General features: G+C 32.0%; 1 pseudogene; it reads right to left on the bottom strand.

Moving 5' to 3' along the window:
- Window positions 1-407: 407 nt before the first annotated feature.
- Window positions 408-9,075, bottom strand: LOC129317748 (myrcene synthase, chloroplastic-like; annotated as a pseudogene).
- Window positions 9,076-9,280: the final 205 nt, after the last annotated feature.

The following is a 9,280-nucleotide window of genomic DNA, read 5'->3' as shown; positions in this document are numbered from 1 at the left end:
GAGGTTGGATCCGCCACTGCATGTGACAATACTGTTATAGATAGTTGATTATTAGTACATTCTATATTTTTTTAATGATAAATACCTAGTTGACAAGTCATGTGACACCTTAAACATGATTTTGATATATTTCAATAAGAAAAATGTAGAAATGTTAATTGCTCCATGTTATTATACTTTAGGGTGGTCACTCCTCTATGAACACTTTAAGACAAAATGCTCCTTAACCTAAATTTAACCTAAAGTTAACAATAAATGTCAATGTCCATTAAGTGAAGGGACAACATTGTAGTTTAGAATAATTTTGATACTTGAAGGTTGAAATTGCTTCAATAAACAGTTTAGAATACCAAATGCTTTTAGTAAAACAATTTAAAAAAAAATTGCCCCTTAACCATAAATTAAATTCACATGACCAGTCGGAAAAGTAAAGAAATTATGCGACTCATAGTTTCTGGATCTTGAACAGTATGGCCATCTCCATGCTGGTACATGCACAACAACATTCTTCCAAAGTTCATAGCAACTTTAATGAAACTATTCGAACAAGAAGAATTGCCAGCTTCCTTATACATCTTCTTCCAAGTTTCAAAAATAATGGAATTTATATACTAACCAGCATCTGCTTTAGAAGATCCAGTTTCATTCATATAACACCCAATTGATTTAGGAATATCCCCAGTCTCCTTTTCACGCTGAAAAAAAAAGTTAAAGATTATAAAAAAAAGGTAATGAACTTATATTTCATGAATTAATTAATGCTTAATTAAATAATTGGATGGATATTGTTAGATACCTTAGATGTTCCCAAGTCATCGACAAGGCGTGAAATAATTGAGGAAGAATGAATAATTTTAGCATATTCTTCTAAGCAAACCATGTCATCTTTATTTTTTGAATTAGGAAGTGAAAATTATGCATGAACAAGTAGGATTGATCCACTTATTGAAACCCTTGCATTTTCTAGGTACTCATCAAAGCTTGGTTGATAACCACTATACTTCCATTTTGCCTCAATGAGATAGGATTTACAAAGATCAGCCCACTGAAAAAATTAAGTACCACAATTAGTCCATAAAATTGAAGACACGCACGGATTAGTTAACAAGTTTTAATATAAGGTTGAAGGGTAATTTGTCTCATAAACTATAGGTTCGAAAGTGTATTGGACCTTAAACTTATTTTTTGTATGATATTTCCTCTCAACCTTTGAAAATGATATGTAGTGCAACTCTTATCACTAACAAAAGTTAATTTTAACTATTAGTTGACTAAAAAATGTCAGAAATGGACCAAGAAAATTATAGAAAAAATTGAGAAAATTACAGAAACAAACAACAAAAATTTTCCCGATCCATTTTTGTAATTTTTGATATTCTTTTTTGTCATTTTATGATTAACTAATGATCAAAGTTAATTTTTTATTAATAGACAACATTACACAAAAAATAAATTTAGAGTCCTAAATGCTCTTGGATATATAGTTTAGGGGTCAAATTACTGTTTAACCCTTTATTATAAATTAAAAAAAACCCAAAAACTAACTAAAACTATATCAATGCATACCCCTTTCTTAAAATGTGGAATAATGTTACGCTCATTCTCTTTAAGGAAGTCAAAAGCAACTTCATTGACAGTGTTATAGAGTCCAAGGAAGCATATTTTCAAGTAGTCTGGAAGATTATCCATAGCATTTATATCCCATCTGTAGTAGAAAAGGTACAAAAATGTTTATATTAGAATAACTAGAGAACAATTAATTACTATAATTAAACACAAATCGCTGACCTGTCAACCACTTCTGTGGAAAGTTTCAGCTCTTCCAAAGTGCCATAAACATCATAAACATCATCGATTGTTGTTATCAGAGTATTAATCTTTGTCATCACTCTTCTAAAATATCCAAGCTGTGGTTCATGAGCAAAACCTATGGTCCAAAAGAAGTTTTCCACCAACCTGTTCCTCGCAAAACTCAGCCTTTCTCGGAATCATTGGTATTATTGGGTTTGATTTGAGCATTTATTGGTTCTATGACTGAGTTGTATTGAGGGAAGTTACTACGTGGTTCCATTTTGGGTTAAAAGATAAATAGGACTCTGAACTAAAGGTTTATCTAGGAGCATTGGCAGAGTTACATTATAGTGAGAGGGCAAATGCACCCCTTTATTATAAGTATAGGATGTAAATTTTGCAACCATGCACCCCCTACTCTTGATATTTTTCACCATCTAAACTAAATAAAAAATATTTGGGTTCAAGAACTTATTAGATGTAAAATAGTTTAATGATTTACATATGATATGAAGAGCATATTTACATAAAAAATTATATCAACTTGTTCTATATAATTTTTAAGAAGAAATGATAATCAATCTATTTATATTACAATAATTTTTGTCCTATAGCATAATTATTAATTTTTTAAAAAATTTTAATTTTGTTTAAAATTATTTTGCATCCCTTGGCTTCGCCACTGTCTAGGAGTGTCTGGACTTTAAACTTATTTTTAGTACAATATTTTTCTTCAACTTTTAAAAATGATATAATGTTGCTCCTATCGTTAACAAATATAACTTTGACCATTAATAATTTTTAAGGTCCTTATTTGTAATTTTTTAGTCAATTAATGGTTAAAGTAAACTTTTACTTATAATAGGGGTGGCATTGCACTATTTTTATAAAGTTGAAAAGGAATATTGAACTAAAAATAAGTGGATTCCTGATGCAATAATGTTCTTGGACTTATAATTTAAGAAAATTATTTGAAAGGCACGATCTTGTTAGGTTGACTTGCAAAAACTATTTTTTTTAAAAGAAAATTATGATAGGATGAGATTAGCTAACAAAAATCACGAGTTCTGTAAAAATAGTAGAATATGCAGGATATATAATTTTCACCTTGATGCATGTTTCAAATCTCCTTGGCGGATGGCTTGTACCATGTTGAAATCCAATTTAGCAAGCTTGAGCAAAGTAGGGATCATATTTGGCCCTCTTTCATAAACATTTATGAACCAATGGTTTTCCAATCTCATTATCCTCCAACTAAGGGGGTTCAGCTTAAACCCATCCCGATTGGCTTAATATCGTCCCGATCATGTCCAAAAATAATCGAGACGGAACTCTATGAGACGGGATAGGAAAGGGGTTCAGGACAGGATGGGACACGGGATTACCATTGGGACGTTTCGTCGTGTCCCGTCCTAAATATTATATATAAATTATTTTTTATTTTAAATATATTAATTATATTAATATAATTTATACTTATATTAATTATATTAATTATAATTTCAATACTTGCAATTCTTATTTAAAACTAAAGCTTTTTTATATTGATAATTTTAATGACATTGTGTAAACATGATGATATTTTTTTTATAATATATTAATTATATTAATATAATTTATTTTTATATCTATCTATTTAATAACGTTCATTTATAACGTATTTTTTGCTTTATTTTCAGAAGAGTAATTAGCTTAGTACATCTTTACTAAAGTATAAGAACAATGATTTGATGTTATGCTTTACTTGCCCATTGTTGCTTGTAACATTCTCACCTACTAAACACACTTAGCAAATGAAGCCCATAGTAATCGAAGGATTAGCTCTGAAGAGTGATTGCCAAATTTTAATTCAAAAGGAAAGGATCTCAAGTTTTCTAAATAAAAACGGGTTAAAAAAATCGATCAAAACCTTCTATATTAGAGTAAAATAAGTTTCGGAAGCATGGGATACCTTAGAGGAGTGAAAGAAGTCAAAAACGGTTGGAAACAAATTATGTGCTAAAATACAGAGCAGTGTGCCACGGCGAGCGCACTCTGCGCTGTAGCATGTTGCTCTCTGTGCCACACGCTGCGGCTTAGGTGCCATGTGCCACGACGTGTTGCACAAAGTTTTAACTGGTTCTGCTGTTAATTTGATAACAGAATTAAGGAACTTCTGACTCGCCCCGATTCTCCATTCGACGTCCGAATGACATGATCTAGGTGTCTACAGAAAACTCGTTTCCTATACTAACTAAGGGCATAGGTTGTACTTCTAAAATAAGTCACACTAGAAAGTTGGACACCCAAACAGAATTTAACCACTTTGTAACACTTTAACACAAAATGGGTGTCCAAAACCCTCAACAAGTGCCAAAAGCTTTTCCTAACACCTGAACCATATCCAATAGACCTAAGACTACTAGTACAACACGAAACAAGCATCGAAACAATGTTATAACTCAAATCATTGCATTGCATTTAACTCAAATCATTCAAAACATGCTCAAAACTTCTTTTCTACACTTACACTAGTATTTTGGCTCTATAAACATATATGTGACAACATACACAAAGGCTAAGGGCTCAAAATACAATTCTAACATTTATCAACAACCAACATAGTGCAAGTGAGGTAATATGCATCTTAGAATTGGCAAGCCATATGCTATTACACAATTAAAGCTAAACTAGAGACATACTGTGGGAACATGCTAATTCCCTGCCTCTTTAGTCTTCTCCCTTTCAACACCAGAGGTAGAGCTTGAAAAGTATTAGGTAAGAGGGGTGAGTCTAGCCACTCAATAACTGAGGTTAAACCTACCCTATGCAGTTATATATCAATTATAAAACAAATATATGCACAGGGAGATCAAATATGTAAAACAAGTACACATATACCACAACTTATCATTTATCACTTTATAGCTCCTTTACTCATAACTAGGTGCATTATCTCCATATTCTCAGATATGTGACAAGACCTATACTGTTGTGATTTGCCACCACTTAGCACGTGTGACATATCATATATTTACTCAGGTAATGATCAATCAACCTTATATTCTTTTTATTTCCTCAGACTGAAACCGTGGGCTATAATACTGATTAGGGCTCCATTCGTGTGACTGAACTACCCAAGCTCACCAATCGTAAAGTGTGACCCGACCAAAGATCATAGGGCTCACTCTCGGACCACGGCTTCCCCCATTCTCGAATCCTTGGGGTGTCTCATACCTAAGGCTATTCTCCTCATTGAACCAGTAGAGATAGCTAGGTTCTAGTTCCTCGACAAACTATGGGATAGTACCTCGACAAATAGTGGGACATGGCTATAGCCTTCGTGCCCTGGAGGGCAGCTTAATTACCATATGGATTTTCTCTACTCCCAAATCCCTAGGCGAACTCCCGCCACTGATCATGCCATAATCATTACTCACTTGAGTTTACTTTTTCACTTTTATTTACTCATTATTACAACAACCACGTTGGGCTCACGACCTTGCACTACCCAAGTGTGAATTCTTATCTTTTCTTAAAAATTCATTTCATTTCTAACACACAAATATCTCTACTCATTATCACATTCATTTTTCAAAACATAAGCATTTTCAAGCCACAATAGCATTGTGCTCGATCAAATTTTCATACACTTATTGAAAACTAATATATAGTTCTACATAAAAGTCAATCTCATACATGTAACATTCACCATTCACATTCAACAACACTCAATTAACATATAACCACCCAAAGCAGAGTTTTCCCCTCATTACCTCAAATTTTTGAGAGGTTAAAGGTTTGCCCCTCAATCAATTTGCTTCTAAGTTTGAATTTCCACTCCAATAAGTGACCAAGAGCCAAAACTACAATCAACTAAGTTGAATTCCACCAACATAATAAACTTAAATAATTAAACCCTCAATTCTCTACTTCTAAATTGCCGAACCTTCACTTTACAAAAGGTGGAGCCTAACTATTGGGTTTAATAATTACCTTTAGCCCTCATAGCATTAATGAGCTATTAAATCCCCATTAATGGCATCACAAACTTCTGACCACCCATAATAAATGGAATTTTCGGGTATTTATGGTGCCCAACAACCCAAAACACCAAAACTCATCATACTTAGGTTTAAATACTCTAATCTACCCCTATTAGCTCCATTTGAGTCAACAAATTCAGACCCATATCTTATATGGATCGAAATTCCACTTCCACTATTAAACCCTAACCATAAACTCATAAATGTGGAAGAAAATGAGAGATTAATGAGTATGATACTTACCTTGAGTGTTTATATCTTTCAAAATACTCTTAAAGTAATCCCCAAGCCAACTTTAGCAGAGCTTTGGCACACCTCTTTTTTCTCTTCTTTCTTTTCTTTCTTGTTCTGCCTCATTTCGTGTCTGATAAAGTGTAGAAAATGGCCATACACCGTGATGGATGCACAATGCACCACGGTGCATGACTCAAAGAGGTCCTCCCTTGCTCAGAGATGGCTGTGCACTGCAGTGGACAATCTACGTGCTGCAGCGTGTGACACAGCAATTTCAACTCTTCCTTTTTTTCTTCTTTCAATGCTCAGGTGGCCTGCCTCAATACCGGACCCATAACTAGGGCTGAAATACTATTAAATATAATTATTAGACCTCTCTGGCCATACACAACTTCAAATGACTTAATTTCCCTAATTAAATTTAATTAATCAAGGAATTAAAACTTGAGATGTTACATTGCTACTCTTGTAGCCTAAAGTTCACTTGTATTTGCTATTATAATGTGTAGTTGTGATTAATGTAATTCAATAATTGACTTTAAATTTTTGTGATTTATATACTTATGTTGTCTTGATTTCAAACTTAATAAATTATATGATTTAAAATTTTAATGAACGTTATTATCTAGATCTTTCTTTGATATTATTGGGACGATGAGACATCCCAATCTTGTCTCGATTCCTAACGGGATAGGACAACTTTCGGGATAGGACGAGGCACGGGATCAAAATTCAATCCTGATCTTTTTTCTGGATGGGACACGGGACGGGGATGTCCCGGTCCCGTCTCGTCTTGTCTTTTGAACACCCCTACCTCCAACGCTAAGAGTGATATTTCATTGTCCATGTTATTTTTGTTCATCATGAATTCTTCAAGATATTTTGAGCTGAAATCCTTGGCTTCATCCAATATTGTTTCACCTTCTATTGAGTAAAATGAGGCTTCATACAATGAGAGCGTCCCCTCGATAACAATTGAAAGGTTAGAACGGAAATTACCCTTGTTATCTAGAAATTCGTTAAATACATCTGCAAACAAAACCATAAAATGTTGACATTGTTTTATTGTTAATTAGAAGGATAAATGAGTAAATTTCTCCCTAGACAAGGTCTAGAAACGTCTAGGTCCCTAAATTCATCTTTTATATTTCTCTTTAACTTTTAAAAACGATGTAATTTGACCACTGTCATTAACAAAAGTTAACTTTAATAATTAATTGATAAGAAAATGAAATAAAATGATCTCAAAAATAACAAAAAAGGACCAAGAAAATTTTCTTGGTCATTTTTATTATTGTTGGGTTCTTGTTTGTAATTTTTGGGTCCTTTAATTTATTGTAATTTTATATTTTTTATATAATTTTTGAAGTTATTTTCTAGTCAACTAACAATTAAAATTAACTTTTGTTAACAACAGGAATTAAATTACAATTTTTTTAAGAACTGAAGAAAAATATTACAGAAAAGATGAGTTTAGAGCTCCAAATACTTATAGTTTAGGGGATGATTTGCTCATTTTGTCTTATTAGAAACTTTGACAATTATATTGTCAATTAACAAACTTTAATGAACATAGTAATTTGAGGACGGAATAAAGTAAAAATACCCGATGACACATCATAATTATAGTTGTTCCTCTTTGATGTGTCCTTGTTATGGTAAACTCTCTATTATGTATTTATGTTACACATTCACTGCCAAAATGAGGAGCGACTCCTACCCTTTGCAAGTCATCAATAACTCAAGTTGGTCCACATGATTTGCCAGTTTTGAGAGCACCACTCTTCATCCTTCAACCTCTCACTTTCTTTTGAATATGATTCTTCCTATAAGAAATTTAAAGAGATGATGAAACTTTTAATCCTTTAAGTTTATCTCAATTATAAATTTAATCTATCAAATTTAATTTTTATCACTATAATCCCTAAAGGTTGCATCAGTATATTATATAATTTGGTCTTTATTACTTAAAAAAGAGGTAACACTATTAAAATATACTAATATAAATAACAAATTATTGATAATAGCTATGTAGATTAATGAAAAGAAGCGCAATTATTTAGGTAGGAGAAGATAAACTCAAAGATTTCAAAAATGAAAGAAACAAAATGCAGTGTAAGGGAGTAGATTGGTAAAAATTAAACTGATTTAAAGGCTAACTTAGTTTCATTTAGTTATACTCCTTTCATTCAAAAATGTAAGGTATTTTTTGAGGAGTTGAATATTAAAAAATGTAAGGCATTCTTAGTCTTTCGAGGTATAATCATTGCCTTTTTTTCCAAAAGTACCTCTATTGATAATGACTTTATATTTATTATAGGGAGTTTAATATGGGTAAATGTAAAAAGATAAGGTTAGTTGGAAAGTACGTAACTACTTTATTGAGAGGTGAGATTCAATTAAAAATGCTTTACATTTTTAAACGGAGGGAGTATATATATGCCAAACCACTGATATACTTTACACATTAGGTTAATTGGAGAGATAATTTGTATTTAAAAGCTTAAAGGACTAACATGATAATTTAATGAAATATAAAGGATCAAATTGATAAATATTAAACCTAACAAACCAAATCGATAATTAGGGCAAATTTGAGAGGTTGAAGTTTTCATTATATGACTAAATTGGCTTTTTTTTTTAAGTTGTATCATTAAAATTTTTATAACCTATATTATATGCAGAAGAAGAGATAGAAGGTTATCAAAATTTGGAACGTATCATGACAAATAAGAGTGAAAAAAAATCACACCAATACACAAAGAAATCATACCACAAAATCACTTCTTAATGACTGGATATAGTCAAAGCCCCAAATTGATGGTTCGGAGTAATTTGTAGATCGACGAGATGTATTATTTTGATCATAAGCGATAATTGTTGAAGGCTTGCGTTGTATCATACAAGGAACGAGGCTAGAGATATTGATTGTTGAAGGTGAAGATATTGGTTTTGATATCTCCAGAGGCTTTTTGTTCTTGAAGAAAGTACTAATTGAAAGCAATGGAAGTTGGTGGAGAGCCATTGGCATGAAATGGAAGAGTTTCGATCTACTTTGGTCTTCTCTGTTTATGAAGTTAATTGGTTTTAAAATTAAAGGAACCACGCTTTTTATGCTTGATTTAAATATAATTTCATACAAAATATTTATATGAAAACTTTTCTGTGTGTAGGGACAGAACAGAAAAGCCATAATATATAGAAACTCTTTATATTATTTATTAAATTTT

This window comes from Prosopis cineraria, unplaced genomic scaffold (assembly GCF_029017545.1).
Source record: "Prosopis cineraria cultivar Desert tree isolate PC_DT_omini unplaced genomic scaffold, ASM2901754v1 PC8, whole genome shotgun sequence".
Taxonomy (NCBI): Eukaryota; Viridiplantae; Streptophyta; class Magnoliopsida; order Fabales; family Fabaceae; genus Prosopis; species Prosopis cineraria.
This window is presented reverse-complemented; position numbering and strand designations above follow the sequence as displayed.